This window comes from Haliotis rufescens, unplaced genomic scaffold (genome assembly GCF_023055435.1).
Source record: "Haliotis rufescens isolate VD_foot unplaced genomic scaffold, xgHalRufe1.0.p SCAF_18, whole genome shotgun sequence".
NCBI lineage: Eukaryota > Metazoa > Mollusca > Gastropoda > Lepetellida > Haliotidae > Haliotis > Haliotis rufescens.
The window spans coordinates 31091316-31114477 of NW_025963868.1; the positions used below are offsets into that span (position 1 = coordinate 31091316).

The following is a 23162-nucleotide window of genomic DNA, read 5'->3' on the forward strand; positions in this document are numbered from 1 at the left end:
CTCACGCCTTGCAGGATCCGCAGGTGTGTCACACAGGTGGTCTGCTCACGCCTTGCAGGATCCGCAGGTGTGTCAGACAGGTGGTCTGCTCACGCCTTGCATGATCCGCAGGCCTTGCACATGTTCTTCATAATGAGAAGTCACTGAAACATTATATACACAAGTTTAGTTTAACTGAGAGAGGAGTCAGCAGTGTAGTCCTGTACCATGACTGTGGAATATAACTATTTTATTGAAACAAAACCTGTAGATATATATAAAAGCAAGGCTAGCCAGCTCTAGCAATATCTAGCCACCTCTATTCCACAGCATCAGAAAAATGATTCAGGAAAATTATTTGTTTTAGTTTTAGAGGAGAGAAATGCATTGTGTAATAATAGATTTCATTGACTATATGTTGGCCGACATAGATAGAGATTTCTTGTGAATAGGGAAAGGGTTTTGTTGCTATTATTTATTAGAACAGGGTTAGAACTTAACACTAGCCCGCTAGCCCGGGGCTAGTATAAACTTATGCGGGTGAGTAAAAATGTCCACATTTCCCCTGCGTTTTAACATTACAAGGGCATTTCTCTTTACCCGGGCTAGTAAAGCTTTTTAGTTTAGTTCTAACCCTGTAGAAGTTGATGGATGACAAAGGAGACATAATTTATGGATAACAACTTCAATAATATACTATTATAGCAATGCCTTGGTATAGATCCTTGTACTGTTGTCAAGCTAGACAGCTTGTAAACTTTTTGCATATTTTATGCCAGTTGGCTGAATAATTAACCACAAAGAGCCTAACTACAAAGTCGCGGCTGGCCAGGCCAATGTTGTGACACTGTGCTGTCTCAGACAGTCAACTGCAACACAGGTTCTGTGAAGACATGCATTGTCATCCTGGAAACTCCTAGTTCTGACCTTCACACTGGGATTACCACTGGATGTAACATTACGTCCACATTACATTGCCCGGTCTTGTTGCTTTACACGATCATCAAATCCGTCCAGTTGTCGTATGTGATGCCAGCTGAGACCATGACGCCGCCACCACCGTACCTATCGAGCTGTTGGTCTGCTTCCGGATCATACCTCTCTCCATGCCCTCTCCAAACGTGTTGTCTACCATCTGTAAAGTGCAGCCATAATCAATTCATCAGTTTCTCCAATGCCGCCGTTGACGACCTCCAAACTGTGTGTACTGTTGTCTGAGGCGTCTGAGTGCCACAGTCAGATGCATTCCCTTGTATTTTTAGATTTAGTGCATCCTGCGATTGGCCAGTATTGATCATGCCTGTTGCGCGCAACTTTTCATTTTCTGTCATGTACACTTTTGGAGGCATTTTCTTACTTCGTACCTGATCAATGAACCATGTGGTTGTGACGTTTATTGGCTCATGCAAGTAACCAGGATGTGTCCCATGGTTTATCTGTGCAATGTGCAATGTTGAGCAGTTGTGCTATTCGCATTCAGTAACTGCATCTCGTGCAACAAAGATGGCCATTTCATTCTTACAGGTGAAATGACAGGGGTTCCCTTACATGATGTTCATAATATATACCGTATTCGACATAATAAGCGCACAGGGCGCTCTCAAAATTAGAAATAGGGGGCTCTTATTAGAATATTATTTTGGTGGAAAAAACAGAGTTGTAAGATAAATTTCGTGGTTTATGCTGACGGCCTGACTGTTTATATACGACGGATATATTTTTCCAGAATTTAATTGCCCATAATTAAGAGTGCATATAACACACGATTGCGTATTATACGCGAATAAATAGGTCTTGTGTACATTGATCAATCGGAAGGGGTGCTAATTGGGATTGTTCACTTGCCAATATATTAGCAAATATCACCGTGGGCGCTTATTAGAGCGGGGCGCTTATTACGTCGAATACGGTATTCAATATTATTAAAACACATCTGTGACATCATTTTATTTTTTGAGCGCGCCATTATTTTTCAGGAATGGAGAGTTGATTGTGTTCTCTGCTGCTGTTGCACGTCCTCTATCCCGAGCTGATGTTTCCAATGCATGTTTTATGGCTCTTCACAATGTCAAAGTGTAGGAGTAGAGATGTGTATTAAGTTGGGGCATATCCACGTAACTCTCCAGGGGCGGGGGGGTAGCCTAGTTGTTGAAGCGTTCGCTTGTCACTCCGAAAACACGGGTTCGATTCCCCACATGGGTACAACGTGTGAAGCCCAATTTCTGGTGTCCCCTGCCATGATATTGCTGGAACATTGCTATGAGTGGTGTAAAACCCAACTCTCTCACTCACTCACTCGTAACTCTCCATTCCTTTAAAATAATGAGCCTCGGAGGCCTCGACTCCAGTATTTTTAAGGAATGGAGAGTTGTCCTGCATAACCAAAGATATCCCAGGTAATATGCCTGGTGGCCTAAAGCAGATGTAAATCTAGGGTAGAATAGGTCTTCAGCAACCCATGCTTGCCGTAAAAGGCGACCATGCTTGTTGTAAGAGGCATCTAACGGGATCATGTGGTCGGGCTAGCTGAGTTGGTTGATGCATGTCATCGATCCCAGTTGCGTGGGACCCCAGAAGATTCCGGGGTAGAATAGCTCTTCAGCAACCCATGCTTGCTGTAAAAGGTGACTATGCTTGTCGTAAAAGGCGACTAACGGTTGATGCATGTCATCGATCCAAATTGCGTGGATCGATGCTCATGATATTAATCACTGGATTGTCTGGTCCAGACTCGATTATTTACAGACCGCCGTCATATAGCTGGAATATTGCTGAGTGCGTGGTTAAATAACAAACCAACCAACCAAACAACCAACTGCGTGAATAGATGCTCATGATATCAATGACTGGGTTGTCTGGTCAAGACTCGATTATTTACAGACCGATGCAATATAGCTGGAATATTGCTGAGTGCGGCGTAAAACAACAAACCAAACCAAAACCTGAAGCAGATGGCAGAGGTTGTAAAATCTAAGGCCCTGGAGTAAACAAGTTTCCCTACCTGCCTTGTGTGAATTCATCCTATGACATGACACAGTCAAAGCCTGCCTCGTCTTCCTAGGTTCAGTCGGGTAGTTGTTCAGGAGGTCCAGACTCCAGGCTTCAAAATGACACCTAAAGTAGTCACAGAAATGAAAAAAAAAATGTTTTCTTAATTTAAAAATCGACACAAAGTGTTACGTAGCTGTAAATACGAAATAACAAAACAACTCGGAATGTACTAGTCTGGATTTGCTAGTTTGATCTCAGTGAACAATACAAAATGTACTTTACAGGAGGTAATTTGTCGGCACTTTCAACATTCAAAAATAAAACTAAGTCCAAATTGACATAGCAGAAACAGACTATAGGTATTATGCACCTGTTCTCACCTGTCGTCAAGGTGTCATAGGTCACCTTGATCTACTTACACCTGGTTATGCCCTGTTTCACAATAGTCTGTTTTATTCACATTTTTACACACTTTTACCTGTAAAAAGGCATAAAAACATTTGATACGCTGTATTTGTGCCACGGCCCAATTAGTACTAATTAAGTTGTTTGAATATTTACATATTTTGTATATTAACTGCATTTATCTAAGATCTGAGGTCGAAAAAACAGTTTGTTTTCATTTCCGTGAGTACTTTAACAACAAAGATAGTTTGGTATATGACATGGTTTACAGCTTAGCAGTCTATTGTTTGACAACCAGGAAACCTACAAACAAGCTGTAGCTATATTATTCAAGTCAATAAGATGACAATTTTCTACAGCTTCAAATCATCATATTTCATATATTTCTGTCTTCAGCAACCCATGCTTGCCGTAAAAGTCGACTAACGGGATCAGTCGGTCAGGCTCGCTGACTTGGTTGATACATGTCATCGATCCTATTTGCGTAGATCGATGCTCATGATATCAATCACTGGATTGTCTGGTCCAGACTCGATTATTTACACACCGCCGTCATATAGCTGGAATATTGCTGAGTGCGGCGTTAAACAACAAACCAAACAACCAATCATATATTTCTGGTGAATTTAGCCTCACAAATTTTACACAATCCACCTCTTGTTATTCTGTTTTACCACCTGCACAAATATATCTCACAAATTTTACACAATCCACCTCTTGTTATTCTGTTTTACCACCTGCACAAATATATCTCACATATTTTACACAATCCACCTCTTGTTATTCTGTTTTACCACCTGCACAAATATATCTCACATATTTTACACAATCCACCTCTTGTTATTCTGTTTTACCACCTGCACAAATATATCTCACATATTTTACACAATCCACCTCTTGTTATTCTGTTTTACCACCTGCACAAATATATCTCACAAATTTTACACAATCCACCTCTTGTTATTCTGTTTTACCACCTGCACAAATATATCTCATTCCGAAATTATATCTAAATGATTCAAGACCTTTTGTTGCCGTTTACATATCACTTTCAAACAAGTGTTAAATCCTAGCTTTTGACCCAATACCTGCAGCATTTATTTCATGTGACCTTTTAATGCTGTTAATGTTGTATGTATCCTGTTTCATCTCGGCTCGGCTGAACATATAAATTTGATACGTGTATCATAGTCCTGTGGAATACTGTAAGCAGCTTTACTTACTTTGGATATTTAACGTGCGCTTTCCAACTGATGCGTATTTCGCACATGGACCCGGCCAGGCCATTTAATGTGTGGGGCGAAAGTGGTCTGTGCAACCCAAGAGGGGGCTTTAGGGGTTGCTTATATAGAATTTGGGAATTTTGAGATTTGGAATAGATGCCGATGGGGTTGGGGAGAACTAAGGGAGCTGGGTATGGTGGATGTTTGTTTGTTTCTGTGATTTTGATTTGGTAGGTTTTTGTGTTTTTATTAGTTCCGTTTTGATTAAGACTACGCCTAAGGCCTTGAAGTTTTCTAGTTTATTTTGTGGGTTTAGTATTGCTTCTAATCAGCTTTATTTCTGCGCTGTTAAAATATTGCGAATACCACACCAAAGACAATACTGCGACGAGATATTTTTGCGAGTTGCCGTGTTGAGATGACCCCTAGATTACCAAACAATAGACAGCTTCTCTTCGAAGCTAGTTAATCTGAGTTGGCCGGAAAGTTAATAATTGACTCAACTCAGTGTCATGACTGTGAGTTTGAATGCAAAATATATAAGAAGGATTTAAATGAAATTGCAAAGGACACTGACGCAATCAAGTGAGGTTGGAAGAAGGCAGGATTACTGTGAGGTAACAGTGACACTAATTTGTCTGTTTACACTGTCATTTGTGATGTATTGTGTAACCGTTCTGCATTCATTTGTGTTTTTAACTTATTGAGTAACTTGTGATTCTGGTTGATGATTTCAACATTTGATGACGTGTTGCAATGAATAAAGTATGTATGTATTATTTATACTTATTTTTGCGTTTTAAATTTTTGCGATTGAGTCTCGATCACAAAACTCCCAATAATAAAACGGTCGCAAAAAATTCCCTGTTTACAGTATATCACTTACTCAAAGTGAACGAAATATTCTATTTTGGCTCAGTGAAACAACAGTTTTCATGGAAAAATTCTGAAGATCAATAAGTAAAAAACAATGCATAGAAGATTATTGTTTATAATAAATAACATGTTTATCTCATCCAGTGCAGTGGCCTGGTGATAAAAGCGTCCGATTATGACTCAGAACGCTGAGTTCCCATGTGTGTACAATGTGTGAAATCAATTTCTTGTGTTGCCCACGGTGATATTGCTGAAATATTGCTATAAGTGGCACAAGAGCCAACTCACAGAGTGAGTGAATGACCTGATCTAGTCACCTGACAAAGATGATATTTTGACAAATGCAAATCATGAAAATATCAGTTTTGTAAGGTCATTTGATGAGATTAACATATTATCTGACAAGAAAATACAAATATTTTATTTTACTGTTCCCTTGTGTCATGATTGACAGCATGAGCATCGATCTACGCAATTGGGATCGATGACATGCATCAACCAAGTCAGTGAGCCTGACCACCCCATCCCATTTAGTCGCCTTTTACAAAAAGCATTTGAGTGGATCTATGCTCATGATGTCAATCAATGGATTGTCTGGTCCAGACTCGACTATTTACAGACCTTCGTTGTATAGCTGGAATATTGCCGAGTGTGGCATTAAGCAAACAAACAAACAATTTGTATGCATGTTGAACTCATGATACAAGGGATTAGTGCGGCATTAATTAACAAACATCATCTTATATGAAGCTGTGAGGTTATACAAGGTCATAGTGACCTCAACTTCAACCTGCCGTTGTATTATCAAATGTACCCAAATTTAAACCAGGATATTCATACTTACATATATATTTCATCCTGTTACAGATGATACATGATACAGACTGTCACATCAACATTGATCAAGGCAGACAACTCATGTATACATTATTTGTAATTGTCTCTCCAGTTACTTCCTCCACTGTGGGAGGAAACACTGATAGTTTTGTTTGTCCAGATGGGGTGTGGATCTGAGATAATGGATTAACACTGGCTGTATATAGTCCACAAGTACTGCAGGTTAACACTGGCTCTATATAGTCCACAAGTACTGCAGGTTAACACTGGCTGTATATAGTCCACAAGGACCCCAGGTTAACACTGGCTGTATATAGTCCACAAGGACTGCAGGTTAACACTGGCTGTATATAGTCCACAAGTACTGCAGGTTAACACTAGCTATATACAGTCCACAAGGACCGCAGGTTAATACTGGCTGTATATAGTCCACAAGGACCCCAGGTTAACACTGGCTATATATAGTACACAAGTACTACAGGTTAACACTGGCTATATACAGTCCACAAGTACTACTGGTTAACACTGGCTGTATATAGTCCACAAGGACCCCAGGTTAACACTGGCTGTATATAGTCCACAAGGACCGCAGGTTAACACTGGCTGTATATAGTCCACAAGTACTGCAGGTTAACACTGGCTATATATAGTCCACAAGGACCCCAGGTTAACACTGGCTGTATATAGTCCACAAGGACTGCAGGTTAACACTGGCTGTATATAGTCCACAAGTACTGCAGGTTAACACTAGCTATATACAGTCCACAAGGACCGCAGGTTAATACTGGCTGTATATAGTCCACAAGGACCCCAGGTTAACACTGGCTATATATAGTACACAAGTACTACAGGTTAACACTGGCTATATACAGTCCACAAGTACTACTGGTTAACACTGGCTGTATATAGTCCACAAGGACCCCAGGTTAACACTGGCTGTATATAGTCCACAAGGACCCCAGGTTAACACTGGCTGTATATAGTCCACAAGGACCCCAGGTTAACACTGGCTGTATATAGTCCACAAGGACCCCAGGTTAACACTGGCTGTATATAGTCCACAAGGACTGCAGGTTAACACTGGCTGTATATAGTCCACAAGGACTACAGGTTAACACTGGCTGTATATAGTCCACAAGGACTGCAGGTTAACACTGGCTGTATACAGTCCACAAGGACCCCAGGTTAACACTGGCTGTATATAGTCCACAAGGACTGCAGGTTAACACTGGCTATATATAGTCCACAAGGACTGCAGGTTAACACTGGCTGTATACAGTCCACAAGGACCCCAGGTTAACACTGGCTGTATATAGTCCACAAGGACTACAGGTTAACACTGGCTATATATAGTCCACAAGTACTACAGGTTAACACTGGCTGTATATAGTCCACAAGGACTACAGGTTAACACTGGCTGTATATAGTCCACAAGGACTACAGGTTAACACTGGCTGTATATAGTCCACAAGGACTGCAGGTTAACACTGGCTGTATATAGTCAACAAGGACTGCAGGTTAACACTGGCTGTATATAGTCCACAAGGACTACAGGTTAACACTGGCTGTATATAGTCCACAAGGACTACAGGTTAACACTGGCTGTATATAGTCCACAAGGACCCCAGGTTAACACTGGCTATATATAGTACACAAGTACTACTGGTTAACACTGGCTGTATATAGTCCACAAGGACTACAGGTTAACACAGGCTGTATATAGTCCACAAGGACCCCAGGTTAACACTGGCTGTATATAGTCCACAAGTACTATAGGTTAACACTGGCTATATATTGTCCACAAGGACTACAGGTTAACACTGGCTGTATATAGTCCACAAGGACCCCAGGTTAACACTGGCTGTATATAGTCCACAAGTACTGCAGGTTAACACTGGCTGTATATAGTCCACAAGTACAGCAGGTTAACACTGGCCGTATATAGTCCACAAGGACTACAGGTTTCCACTGGCTGTATAGTGTCCACAAGTACTGCAGGTTAACACTGGCTGTATATAGTCCACAAGGACCCCAGGTTAACACTGGCTGTATATAGTCCACAAGTACTGCAGGTTAACACTGGCTGTATATAGTCCACAAGTACTGCAGGTTAACACTGGCTGTATATAGTCCACAAGTACTATAGGTTAACACTGGCTATATATTGTCCACAAGGACTACAGGTTAACACAGGCTGTATATAGTCCACAAGGACCGCAGGTTAACACTGGCTGTATATGGTCCACAAGTACTGCAGGTTAACACTGGCTGTATATAGTCCACAAGTACTATAGGTTAACACAGGCTATATATAGTCCAAAAGAACTACAGGTTAACACAGGCTGTTTATAGTCCACGAGCACTACAGGTTAACACTGGCTGTATATAGTCCACAAGTACTGCAGGTTAACACTGGCTATATATAGTCCACAAGGACTGCAGGCTAACACTGGCTGTATATAGTCAACAAGGACCGCAGGTTAACACTGGCTCTATATAGTCCACAAGGACTGCAGGTTAACACTGGCTGTATATAGTCCACAAGTACTACAGGTTAACACTGGCTGTATATAGTCCACAAGGACCTCAGGTTAACACTGGCTATATATAGTCCACAAGGACTGCAGGTTAACACTGGCTATATACAATCCACAAGGACCACAGGTTAACACTGGCTATATATAGTCCACAAGGACTACAGGTTAACACTGGCTATATATAGTCCACAAGGACCACAGGTTAACACTGGCTGTATACAGTCCACAAGGACTGCAGGTTAACACTGGCTATATATAGTCCACAAGGACCACAGGTTAACACTGGCTGTATATAGTCCACAAGGACTGCAGGTTAACACTGGCTGTATATAGTCCACAAGGACTATAGGTTAACACTGGCTGTATACAGTCCACAAGGACTGCAGCTCAGGTTAACACATTTGCTATATATAGTCCAAATTCGTGACTATCTTTAGTTAAAACAATAACAAAGAGAAGTGAGAAAACAATTAATTAATATAAATTCCCTCGTATTCCGGATGGTGTAAATGTTTTTATTATTATTGTATTGTGGGCTGAAAATTATCACTGAATTTTTTGTCTGTTTCTTGGTCGTTCGACCGCAAGGACAACTTCCAGGCTTTACTTTACTTTACATCAGTTTATTGGATTTTTTATATTATTATTCACGTTAACCCGGTATAAGGAGTGAGTGAGTGAGTATGGTTTTACACTGCTTTTAGCAATATTCCACCAATATCACGGCAGGGGACACCAGAAATGGGCTTCACACATTGTACCCATGTTGGGAATCGAACCTGGGTATTCGGCGTGACGAGCGAACGCTTTAACCTCTATTCTACCCCACCACCCCGGTAAAAGTAAATTTCCTGCTGTTTACAGAGTGGTGAATTATAAATCAGTGAACTAGCCCTGGGCAAATAAATTCAATGCAAGGAAGACGTTTTTTACAAGGAAACAAACAGGAGGAAAGTGTGTACTTTATGTTTTCAGTAGCTAATCTTGTCATGCTTCCTGCTTGTGTTCTGCTCTTATTTGTCAGGAGGAGTTTTGATTTACCAAGGAATTGTAATCACATCACAACTGCTATGTAGAGCAGAGCTCCAGATAAGCTTTTGGTGTGGGTATTTTACCCATGCATTTTAAAATCATTGGGTACCAGTAATTCTATCTGGGTAGTCAAATTTCTTTTACCCACTTGTTCTTAAACATGTCGGTATTTAAGTTAAATATTTAAAAACACTGTTCATCTAGTCCCTGCAAACTGGTGTCGTGTGGGTTCGAGAGCTTTATAGGACTAAAAAATATGATACTTCCACAAGAAAGTGTGATGGCAAATGATCATGATGTAACTGTCATCGTGGAGTTTGGCAAGGTTGACGGAATGCCCGTTTATAATTTTTGTAGCGTATCTGTAATATTCGTTGCGTATTTGATACGCTTGGATTTTATTTTACTGCATATTTCTGCATTTCTGATGCGTATTTTACGCAGATACGCAGCTTATCTGGAGCTCTGGTAGAGTGATATATCATTTGGTAACGAAGCAAATCACGGGGAGAACAAAGACAAAGGTGTCTTAAAAAAGAAAGAGATGGTCATTCTTCCAGAACTTTTCATTACTAAATAAGGAAAATATATTAGCAGAAAACCTTTATTATCCGAAGTGAGTGAGTGGCTGAGTTTTAACTACCAAGGAAATAGATCAAATTTAAGGAAGTCAATATTCACATTGACCCAACAATAAGATTGACATATACTAATCAGCAATTGCTAAGGATAGTCCTCTTTACTCAATGAGTGTGAGTGAGTGAGTTGGGTTTAACGCCGCTTTTAACAGTATTCCAGTTATATCACAGCGTGTCAGTTTAATGTGGGAGGAAAGCCCGAAGTGATGCAGGTCTCAGACGTTTACCACTTCGGTGAAACCCACGAGCACGGGTCTGGTGCTGACAAACCTAGAAACATAATCGGGGCGAACCGGGATTGGAACCCACAATCATAGGTTTCTGGCGTGCCCAAGGGACGCAAATCTGCACAGCGAATCGCGGCGCCTTAGACGACTGTGCCCCCCTCTTTAGTCAAAGGTGTGACCCTTACCTAATGTTGAGTAGTATATGGTGGTCTGTTTCCATGTGAATTAGGTGATAGTTACAATGTCTGCATAGATTGGTAAGGAGTAATGGCCAGTATGAGGGGTCTGATGTCTCAGTATGATAGCACACACTAGTATTGATCTCACTGATCTCGCAAATTACTTCTGCTAGCAGAATCAGAAGCCACACCCAACACCACTCACCGTCTTCTGATTGGCTGGCCTGCATCAGGAGATTATGTAATGGATTTCTACATTACCGCTAATCAGCGGTCTAGATCTAGACTGTAATACCTTTTGTATCGGCTGATCGCAGTCTGAGTCACTTGACTACCTTAGGCTGGATTAGTCATTAATTACATGCTAAAGCAGGCAATAAAGGCTGTTAATGTTATTGCTGGAACATGTTTAAACCAGGATCAGAGTATTAGGTGATCATGCATTTAAAATTACTTTATTCATATAGTGACGTATGTGTATGTGCATTTGTACAAGTCAAGACTTATGCCAGTTTTATAGTGCTAGCCCACTGAGATAGCATGCCGCAGTTTAACATGCATACCCACTCAGACACAGTGTGCTGACTCCGAGCCGACCAGTCCTTGTTTTAGCCCCTAAATGCCGAGTGTTAGGCAGGGTAACAACAAGTACCATCATTTAACGTCTTTTGGTATGACACGGCTGATGATCGGACCCTGGACCTTCCGCTCTCCGGGCGGACGCTCTACCACTAGACCACGGAGGCGGTCTCAAATTCCCACAACTCATACCACTTGTTATATTCCCAATCGAATGTTGAAATAAAAGCTACTGCCCTACTCATATTCATATTGACAAAGAACAAATGTTCCAAATTTTGTTGGTGTTTTCATTTGGTAGGACGTGTAATTCAACCACGAAGTTCCACTCTCCATTAGGATTATTAGTGTGAAGGGGGCACAGGTGGCCCAGTCGTCTAAGGCGCCGCGATTCTCTGTGCAGAGTTGTGTCCCTTAGGCACGCCAGAAACCTATGATTGTGGGTTCCAATCCCGGTTCGCCCCGATTATGTTTCTAGGTTTGTCAGCACCATACCCGTGCTCGTGGGTTTCACCGAAGTGGTAAACGTCTGAGACCTGCATCACTTCGGGCTTTCCTCCCACATTAAGCTGACAGGCCGTGATATGACTGGAATACTGTTAAAAGCGGCGTTAAACCCAACTCACTCACTTTTAGTGTGTATGATAAGACATAATAGTATTGCCTGAGGTGAGAAGAGTATAAACATAAGTGTATAAATTTATATTTGGTTTGCAGGTGTGCCATTAATCCCTAAAAGTATAAATAAAAAGATTAAATTCACTATTTTATTGTTTCACTTATCATTGGTAGTGGCAGCAGATTGACATGTTTGTAAGTTGGAGTGACCTCCCTTTGTTGTTACTCTCCTGGCATAGAGAGCAGTGTTGGAAATAAAACAAAACGCCAGGCTGCCATCAGGACCCAAACTTTAGAAGCTGGAAGCTCTGACTTGACCATCTTCCCAAGGCAAGGGTGTTAACTAAATTTTAAAGTCCAGTTTCCACCCTTGCCGAACAAGGTATGAAATTTCTTGACTCTATCGTAGTGCCACCAGTGGCTATTATGAGTTATGTCCCTTCTATATCCTTCCTATCGATTCCATCTCTTCGAACAAAATGGCGGCGCCCAGTCAAAGACGATCTGATCGATAATCAAGATCTATATTCTAATAAAATTGGTATTCTTTTGCGAAGTGCATCAAATCACATGAGCACCTTGAGCAGAACCATGAAAATATTTGGAAAATATCTGTTGACGCTAAGTTTGACGGTACACATGCTTTGCAAATCCTGCAAGTTACCGAAGTCTGTATGTCAGTTTATGAACCGGATGTCGATTTCCTTAAACGATTTTGACTGAACTATGCATATAGACTCGCTAGTCCAGCCAAAATATAACTCAATAATTGCAGCCTTGTTCGTCAAGGGTTGATACTGGACTTTTATGGTCAGTTAACTCCCTTGCCTCAGGAAGATGTGACTAAACTCTTCAGGCCCTGATTTAAATAACTGCAGCTTATATCTACAAATAAATTTACTGCAGGCCATCAGGACCAATACATCTTTGAAACTACTGGCCCTACACCAGATCTACCTGACACGGACCTATGGGCAGGCACTTATTTCAAACACTGATAAGAGTGAGTGAGTGAGTTGGGTTTAACGCCGCTTTTAACAGTATTCCAGTTATATCACCGCGTGTCAGCTTAAGGTGGGAGGAAAGCCCAAAGTGATGCAGGTCTCAGACGTTTACCACTTCTGTGAAACCCACGAGCACAGGTATGGTGCTGACAAACCTAGAAACATAATTGGGGTGAACCGTGATTCGAACCCACAATCATAGGTTTCTGGCGTTCCCAAGGGGCGCAACTCTGCTCAGAGAATCGTGGCGCCTTAGACGACTGGGCCACCCGTGCCCCCGTGATACGATAAGGAAGCCATATGGGAACTAGTTTCATGTACGATCACTGATAAGAGAGCCCTGCTATAATGAGAAGCTTGTAGATGTATTATTTACTGAACATGCTGAATGCCAACTGCTGACTACATTAAAACACACATGCCTCAGTAAACATGCAACTCCTTAGGCACATATAGCATACCGTATTCGACATATCAAGCGCCCCGCTCTAATAAGCCCCAACGCCGATATTTGCTAATATATTGGCTAGTGAACAATCCCAGTCAGCACTCCTTCCGATTGATCAATGTACACAAGACTTATTTATACGTGTATAATATGCACTCGTGTGTTATATGCACCCTTAATTATGGGAATTCAAATTCTGAAATAATATATCTGTATCATTTCAGGCTGTCACGAAATTTACGATCTTTCAACTCTGTTTTTGTTTCACCAAAATTTTATTCTAATAACAGCCCCCTATGTCTAATTTTGAGAGCGCCCTGGACGCTTATAACGTCGAATATGGTAATATACAAATAGGTTTTTGCAGAACAAATTGGACATTTTTTTATTCATTTTTATTTATTTTTATTTATTTTTTCTTTACATTCCAATCAGGGAACAAACAAACATCTGTAAACAAAGAAATTATTAAAACTGTACCAATGATTATGTCTAAACAGTACATGATGAAGAATCAGACTTCATCCACCATGTTAAAATGTACTGGTTGGGGGGCCCCAGCCGCACTGTTCCAATTTCCCTGTTTGTATGAAGTCTGTTATCTGAGACGTTATCTTTTAAGTTAACACAGACTGCTTTTCCCTGGGCTCGGGTTTAAATTCATGCTTTCTATCTGACATTTTAACCTTGACCTTGGCTTCTGTGTGTGTGTGTTGGGTGTGTGTTACAGATTTGGATAGTGAAACAATTAGTTGGTTTGTAGAAAAGAATAAGACAATTTTTAAATCTAAAATCTGACCGCGGCATTTCTGTTTTTTGGATTGGTTGGTCTGACTCGGTTGATTATGTACTTTGGACTTGAAATGATGATTTATCATTGGAAAAAATGTCTTTGTCATATAAAAATCCCTTGTGTTATTTTTGACGTCAATGCAATAGTTTGTCGTCGGTGGTATATCACCAAGATCATTCTGAGTTTTGTTTTTTCTTCTGAATTTTAAGGTTTTATGGTCAGGGGATGCAGAAACCAATCCAAAAATATGTGAGGTCAAGTATCATATGCCATAAAGTTAGCTTTTTCCCGAAGGGGATGCATGCTGTTGCATGAATAGTGTTATAAATTAGATTGTATTAGTAATTTAAACACACACTGTAACTTGTTATGTCAAGTTAACACGCACAGTGTCAGAAATAACTGCCTGTGTCTTTTTTGTCGAACTGCATGAAATTTTCTTCTACTTGCCCGACTGTCAGATAATTTTAAGACTTACTTACATAGTCAGTTTTATCATAACTTCTTGTAGATTCTCTGAATCAAGGTGCAATTTTGAAATATTTATAATGTCTGAACCTGGGTTGGTAACTTTGAAGATTGCACGACTGTTTTGTTGGGTTTTAAAAACATTTCAAACACTGGACGCACATCAGAGCTCGAGATAACTTTTTGAGCAATTGAGTTTTTACTCTAGGGTTTCCATTTTATTGGGGTTTTGACATTTTTCATTGCGTAACCAATACTTTTTCACTCATCTATTCATGGGTTTTTCCCAAAATGAGTGAACATTTAAAAAAGATTTTAAAAAAACAAAGTAATGTTTTAGATGTAAATTACTGTTCTAAATATATAGGTTTCATTCAGAAAGTAAATTAGCTCGTTATTGTGTTTTGGAAATTAGCTCCTTTGTATACATGCTGAAAAAGCTTCATTGGGTATTTACCTGTTTTTAAAATTTGAGTTTTTCATTTAATGCATGCCTTTCTGCAAGTTAATTGAAAGTAATTGGGTTTTAAATATTTGGGAGGAGGGGGGTGCTTATGCTGCTTATATCTGTAGCTCTGTCACATAATGATCGCCACTATCGTGTACCCCAAGAACACGATGACTCCTCTAACACATCCGCTACCCCTTTAACATGTCTGTCTGCCTGTAGCACACCTGGCTACTCCGGGTATGTTCCGGCATGTTCTGGCCGGTCATGTAATCAAGCAGGGAAGCTTCAAATCACACTCAATTGTTGTATCAACTACAAACAAAAGCTCAGACTCATCTTGCAAACAAGGGAACAAATTTCACCTCTGATCCATTGTCATCAGGTATTCATTACTGGAAAATACTGACCGACATGTCAAGTCTTGCAAATGTGTTAATATATATTTCAGCCATGAAATATCAGTTGACAATAGCTGGTTCATAGGCAGGGAATATTCTTGCATATGCGTGCGAGCAGGCATGAACAATGTCACAGCGACATAGTGTAATCACTTACCTGTCGGGTACCTGGTCGATCGACGCAGGTGTGAAGAACTCTGGATGTTAGATAGGAGAACGTAGTGTGTCTCTCCGATGTGGGTGTTTATAAATTGTGTGAGAGGTTGGGTGAAGATATAGTTCAAGAACTGTATGTTTTCTATGCATAAATCAAAAGCATATGTAATGCATGCTTTCAAAATAGTGTGCATGGAAATAGATGATCTAATGTTAGTTTATTGAAAAATTCCTGAAGTTTTATTTGTTCATGTGATCAGGGAGCATCGATAATAAGGTATTGTATGCGAGGGAGGCTTTTAATATTCCAGTTTACAGATTGACTACCTAGAACCCTGTGGATCAAACTAAAATATTATTTACTAGCTGCTTGTCTGTTCGATTTGTGATAAAATCAAAAGAACCACAATAAAAACCTGAAGAAATCTAAAGTTTGAAATAATAATTATTTGATAGGCATTACTTGGAAGTTGACGGATGACAAAGTAGACACAATTTACGGATAACAACTTCTTTATTTGACAACAGTATAAGGATCTAATCCGAGAAGTTGTTTTATCATCCAAGACTGGCTCCCACAGGAGATATCGCTTGGGTGAGATGAAGCTTTACCTACATTGTAGATATCGCTGCTATGAAATTGCATCACAATGCTTTGCTTTACTGTTACCATGACGTCACAATCAAATGACATCACCAATGGCTCTGCTATCGAAGCTGTTATCAGTAGTTTTCACACTTAAGACACTGCTTATGACTTCTATAAGCTGAAAAAGTTGGAAGAATGATGTTGGATGATAAACAAAATCTCATCCTTGTGTCTTTTGATATCAATTATATCAACACTCGTTGATAAAAGCCCCAGAGGTTTTCCACATTTATCAACGAGTGTTGATATATTTGATATCAAAAGACACTCATGTGAGATTCTCAATGTCCATAAATTGTGTCTACTTTGAAATAATAACTGATGAAATCCAAAATATGAGCAAGCACCTGCTGATGAACGTCAACTGACTAGCCAGGATAGCTTTAAAAGTTAAAATATTATGTTCCACAAATTTGTTTTCGTTGACAGCCCTTAGATAATATGATAGCTTAAAACACCACTTAACCATTCACTAAAAAAACATTTCCTGCGTCTCATGTTACACAATGTCTCTTTTCGAGGATACAAAAAAGGCTATTTTCAAACTTCTACCTGTGCTTGCCACCTGTTTGGCGGGCTACATTTGGCGGGCTACATTTGGCGGGCTACAATTGGCGGGCTACATTTGGCGGGCTACAATTGGCAGGCTACATTTGGCGGGCTACATTTAGCGGCCTACATTTGTTATCACAACTGTAGGGTTAAGGTATATCTTTTAAATATGGCAAAGCATTTTGACTGAATACAAACTTCCTTTCATCAGTTTTCACCTGCCTGTGTTTTTGTCAGAAGCAGCCTATTTTTGAGTATTGTTGCGGAAAGGCAGCTGCTTCCATTAGCTATCAACCATGGGGATTTGCTGCAGTGCTCCTAACAGATACATGCATTGTGCATTCAGAAATATCAAGTACTCTGTGGATGTATATTTCACTGCACAGCCTTAACTTTAATAAAAGGACAACGACAAGCTTAACATTAAGTTTAAAAGCACAAGATATTTGCCTATTTGGTTGTATAAGAATTATAAAAAACTTATTTTGACAATATCACTGTCATTTGAATTCATCAGTGTGTTGCTAATAGTGAGTGAGTGAGTATGGTTTTGCGCAGCTTTTAGCAATATTCCAGCAATATCACGGCGGGGGACACCAGAAATGGGCTTCACACATTGTACCCATGTCGGGAATCGAACCCGGGTCTTCGGCGCGACGATCGAACGTTTTAACCACTAGGCTACCCGACCGCCCCGTGTTGCTAATAGATAATGCTTGTTGTGGCTCCTAACTGTCAAAGGTAGCATGTTCCAGTCAGCTTCTCTGCCTGCTGTAGGGTTACAAGGTGAGGTGAAATGGGTTTAACGTCGCGTCCAAGATTATTGCACTTATATAGCGACGTGCATGCACGTGTATGTGTGTGTGTGGCTGCTTGTACTAGTCCGGACTGATGCCGATTTATAGTGCTAGCTCACTGAGATACCATGCCTCACTTTAACATGAATACTAGGGTTGGGAATTGGACCAAAAAGTGTATTGCGATATATTGCAATATTTCAAAAACATATTGCAATATTATTGCAATATATTGGGAAATAATTTCTACCTAGAGAAAAGCTTTTTTTCATATCCCTTTGACCAATATTATAGGAAAGCTGCAATGTTAACAATTTGGTCAAAATTATGAACCAATTTTAATATATTGTACTATTATTTTTATCTACAATCAAAAACGTATCGCGATACGTATCGTGATGAATTTGTATTGCAATATACCGGTATACCGATAAAACCGCACATCCCTAATGAATACCCCACTCAGACACAGTATACTGACTCGAGCCGACCAGTCCTTGTTTTAGCCCCTTAATGCCGAGCGCCAGACAGGGTAACAAGAAGTACCATCTTTTAATGTCTTTTGGTATGACGCGGCCGGGGATTGAACCCCGGACCTTCCGCTCTCCGGGCAGACGCTCAACCAGTAGACCACTGAAGCGGTCTGAAGGGTTACAAAGGAGGGTGTATTCCAAGTAGTATATGCAGTGCCGGGTCTGTGCCAGTGAGCAATGCTGAATAGAAATCCAACTTTAGTTGATTTTTCATTATGTTCAAATGTTTGCATGGCAACATGTGTTCATTTATGTGTGGTTGAATATGTCTTTAGTTATAGTCCTGACATGGTACAATGTGTGAAGCCCATTTCTGGTGTCCCTCGCCGTGTATTGCCAGAATATTGTTAAGAGCGGCGTAAAAACTCACTCACTCACTCACTCACTCACTCACTCACTCACTCACTCACTCACTCACTCACTCACTCACATGGGTACAATGTGTGAAGCCCATTTCTGGTGTCCCCAGCCATGATGATGCTGGAATATTGCTAAAAGCAACGTGAAACCTCACTCACTCACTCACTCACTCACTCACTCACTCACTCACTGGAATATTGCTAAAAACGACGTGAGGATGAGATGTATGTACGATGGGTGTGGTTTAGTAAATACTTCCATGTCGTGATGTGAATAGACTCTGAGTCTTGTCAGTTGAATAACATCATTGCTAACAGGACAGTAGCTTCTTTCATCATGAAAAACATTCTTTTTACTGTCATGTGAATTCACCAGTGCGTTGGTTGGTTGGTTTGTTGTTTAACGCCGCACTCAGCAATATTCCAGCTATATGACGGCGGTCTCTAAATAATCGAGTCTGGACCAGACAATCCAGTGATTGACATCATGAGCATTGATCCACGTAAGTGGGATCGATGACATGCATCAACCAAGTCAGCAAGCCTGACCACCCGATCTCGTTTAAATCGCCTTTTACGACAAGCATAGTCACCTTTTACGGCAAGCATGGGTTGCGTTGGTGTGAGTTAATCCGCTGACAGTCACAGATAGCATTCCCTTCTGCGTAAGATGCGGCGTTAAGCAAATATTACTCACTCACTCACTCACTCACTCACTCACTATCTGCCTAAAGTCAGTTTACAATGAAGTATGTTGGGTTTTGGAGTAGGTTTTCATGGGTGTGCCTGCGACTCTCTTTTCAAACAAACCACACATTTATTCATTTGGCATATTGGTGACATACTTTCGATAAAATTATACTCACTGCCAAAAGAGTGAGTGAGTGAGTTGGGTTTAACGCCGCTTTTATCAGTATTCCAGTGTCAGCTTAATGTGGGAGGAAAGTCCGAAGTGATTTTGGTGAAACTCACCAGCACGGGTATGGTGCTGACAAACCTGGAAACATAATCGGGGCGAACCGGGATTTGAACCAACAATCATAGGTTTCTGGCGTACCTAAGGGACGCAACTCTGCACAGCAAATTGCAGCGCCTTAGATGACTGGGCCACCCGTGCCCCTACCGCCAAAAGAAATACTAACCGTAGAAACATAAAGAGAAATATGTATGTTAAGATGAAATGTTTCCAATGTGAACCACTTCATGACAAAACAAACAATCAGTCAAGTGTTACCACAGAGTGAGTTTATTCTTATCACGATATGCTGCATGTGATTTCTTAATTTACACACTAATCCTACACGAGACAAATAGAGCATCTTGAGTCATGGATCTATGACGTCACATGTGATGCGTTCATGAGCATCGGTTCACACGACATATCAGTATGTTTGTTTGTGCATTGAGTGAGTGAGTATGGTTTTATGCCACTTTTAGCAATATTCCAGCAATATCACGGTGGGGGACACCAGAAATGGGATTCACACATTGTACCCATGTCGGGAATCGAACCCAGCGTGACGAGTGAACGCTTTAACCACCAGGCTACCTGACTGCTCCGTTTGTGCATTGAACCAATCTTTATATGTCAACCAACATGTATGATATTTGCGTTTCTTTTGGCGGTGAGTATTTATGATTTACTGAACTTGAATAGCCAATCCTGCACAATACAAATGGTTCATCTCGCGTCATAGATCTATGAAGTCGCATGTGATGTATTTCTGAGCATCGGTTCACACAACATGTTAGTTCCCTACACATCATGGTGAGACCTTGTCTACTCAGTGAAACCTGTTACTTCCCTTCACAGCATGGTGAGACCATGACTACTCAGTGAAACCTGTTACTTCCCTTCACATGATGGTGAGATCTTAATTTGAGTGCACTGTGACACAAGGTGAGACATTCAATGCAAGCCTTTGTCGAGGAGACGGTCTGTTATGACGGACCACAGAGCCTCAAAAAAGTATAACAAGGAGGAAACTTCATATCTGCAAACCTGAGTACACAAATCAAGGCCAACATGATTTATAACGTATCAATGAATCCACATAAATGTGATACTGTCATGTCGCCTAGGCTTGTTGCCTTAGACACCGGCTACAGTGCTTGACTTACACCCCACCGTTGAGAGCAGCGCTTATAAAAACTATCCAGGACAAACATCCGATACAAAAGTTATCTCAAGTTTTATTTAGGGACTACATTTGTATTTCCAGTGGCCAGATCAGGGGTATTATAAAACACTTGAAATGATATCTAAGATTGCTTCTCCTCGAAACTGCATGAGTGAGAGATTGTCCCCCTGGTGCAGTCAGACACTGTAAACAATGGTGCTGGTGTCGGAATCGTAGATGTCACTTCTATATCCAAGGTCATCTGACAGGAATTAAGTCATAAATATAAACAACAGTCACAATGAGTAGTGACATTGTGGCAGTGATTGATATCATGAGCATTGATCTATGCAATTGGGATCGATGACATGCATCAACCAAGTCAGCGAGCCTGACCACCCGACCCCGTTAGTTGCCTTTTACGTCAAGCATAGTCGTCTTTTACGGCAAGCATAGTCGCCTTTTATGTGCAGGTGAATGATGAAGGAGCAAGATATCGCTCTGCAATGTCGTACAAAGAAGCTGCTTTCCAGAAAAAAAGTGTCATGTATTCATACATCTCAAATAATGGCGGGGGCTCGGGTGGCCCAGACGTCTTAGGCGCTGCGATTCTCTGTGCAGAGTTGCATCCCTTGATAACCCATGATTGTGGGTTCGAATCCCGGTTCGCCCTGATTATGTTTCTAGGTTTGTCAGCACCATACCCATTACCAAAGTGGTAAACGTCTGAGACCTACATCGCCTGGGGCTTTCCTCCCACATTAAGCTGACACACTGTGATATAACTGGAATACTGTTAAAAGCAGCGTTAAACCCAACTAACTAACTAACTAACTAACTAACTAACTAACTAACTAACTAACTGCAATTAAATAACTGTGGTCAGATCCATGGCTGTGGGGTAATTCACCTACATAATTAAATGTTCATACAGACAAAGTTGCCCCAAATTGATGGCTATGATAACCCCATGTGACTTATAGTTTAAACTATAGATGCATAGATGACAAATACAGTTGTGTTGCAACTAGATGCCTGTGATAGACACAGACAAATGTTTCTGAGCATGTAGGATGTGTTGTCATGCCCACACAGTGCAATCATCTAGGACAGGAATAACTCATGATAGGAAGCTCTGGAAGCAGATGTGGAAGTGGAAACAGATTGTGACTGCATCACATGACTACCCCCCCAGCTGAATGTTTTCCCCCTATACAGCATCCCTCAGTAACTACATCCTGTCTCTATACTCTACAGATGCACACCATATTACGTGACATTTATAATACAGGAGTATTTCAATTTTTATTATTCAATGTGTTGATGAACATACTTACCGTATTCGACGTAATAAGCGCCCCGCTCTAATAAGCACCAATGGCATTATTTGCCAATGTATTGGCTAGTGAACAATCCCAATTAGCACCCTTCCGATTGAACAATCGAGAGAAGACTTATTTATTTGTGTATAATACGCACTCGTGTGTTATATGCGCCCTTAATTACAGGCAATTAAATTCTGATGATATATCTGTTGTGTATAATACGCACAGGCTTTTCTTTTGTATCATTTCAGGCTGTCAGCAAAAATCATAAAATTTACAAACTTTCAACTCTTTCACCAAAATAATATTCTAATATTAGCCCCCTATTTCTAATTTTGAGACCGCTCTCTGCGTTTATTATGTGGAATACGGTAACTGCTTTTATTCCACATGAATGTGGTGGTAACGAGTTATTAGCTCTACGAATATGAAGTTATTGTGTGTAGTTGTGTCATTTGATCATGCCAGAATTTGCTTGTCATGGTTTCAAGTTCAAGATTCGCCAGGGGAATCAGTGAAACCTATTACTTCCCTTTACATCATGGTGAGACCTTGATTACTTAGTGAAACCTGTTACTTCCCTTTACATCATGGTGAGACCTTGACTACTCAGTGAAACCTGTTACTTCCCTTTACATCATGGTGAGACCTTGACTACTCAGTGAAACCTGTTATTTCCCTATACATCATGGTGAGACCTTGACTTCTCAGTGAAACCTGTTACTTCCCTTCACATCATGGTGAGACCTTGACAACTCAGTGAAACCTTTTACTTCCCTTCACATCATGGTTAGACCTTGACTACTCAGTGAAACCTGTTACTTCCCTACACATTATGGTGAGACCTTGACTACTTGGTGAAACCTGTTAGTTCCCTTCACATCATGGTGAGACCTTGACTACTCAGTGAAACCTGTTAGTTCCCTTCACATCATGGTGAGACCTTGACTACTCAGTGAAACCAGTTAGTTCCCTTCACATCATGGTG

At 40.6% G+C, this 23162-nt stretch overlaps 1 long non-coding RNA gene across 4 annotated transcripts; it reads right to left on the reverse strand.

Moving 5' to 3' along the window:
- Positions 1-208: 208 nt before the first annotated feature.
- On the reverse strand, positions 209-15924 carry LOC124117843. 4 transcript variants are annotated; one of them, XR_006858362.2, is made up of 3 exons: positions 15841-15924; positions 2981-3093; positions 209-1114 (listed from the first exon to the last, which is right to left on the reverse strand). It is a non-coding gene; the product is annotated as an uncharacterized LOC124117843 (long non-coding RNA). The 4 variants fall into 4 exon arrangements; XR_006858360.2 differs by lacking the exon at positions 15841-15924 and adding an exon at positions 6319-6395; XR_007221907.1 differs by lacking the exon at positions 15841-15924 and adding an exon at positions 4464-4665.
- Between the last annotated feature and the right edge of the window lie 7238 nt (positions 15925-23162).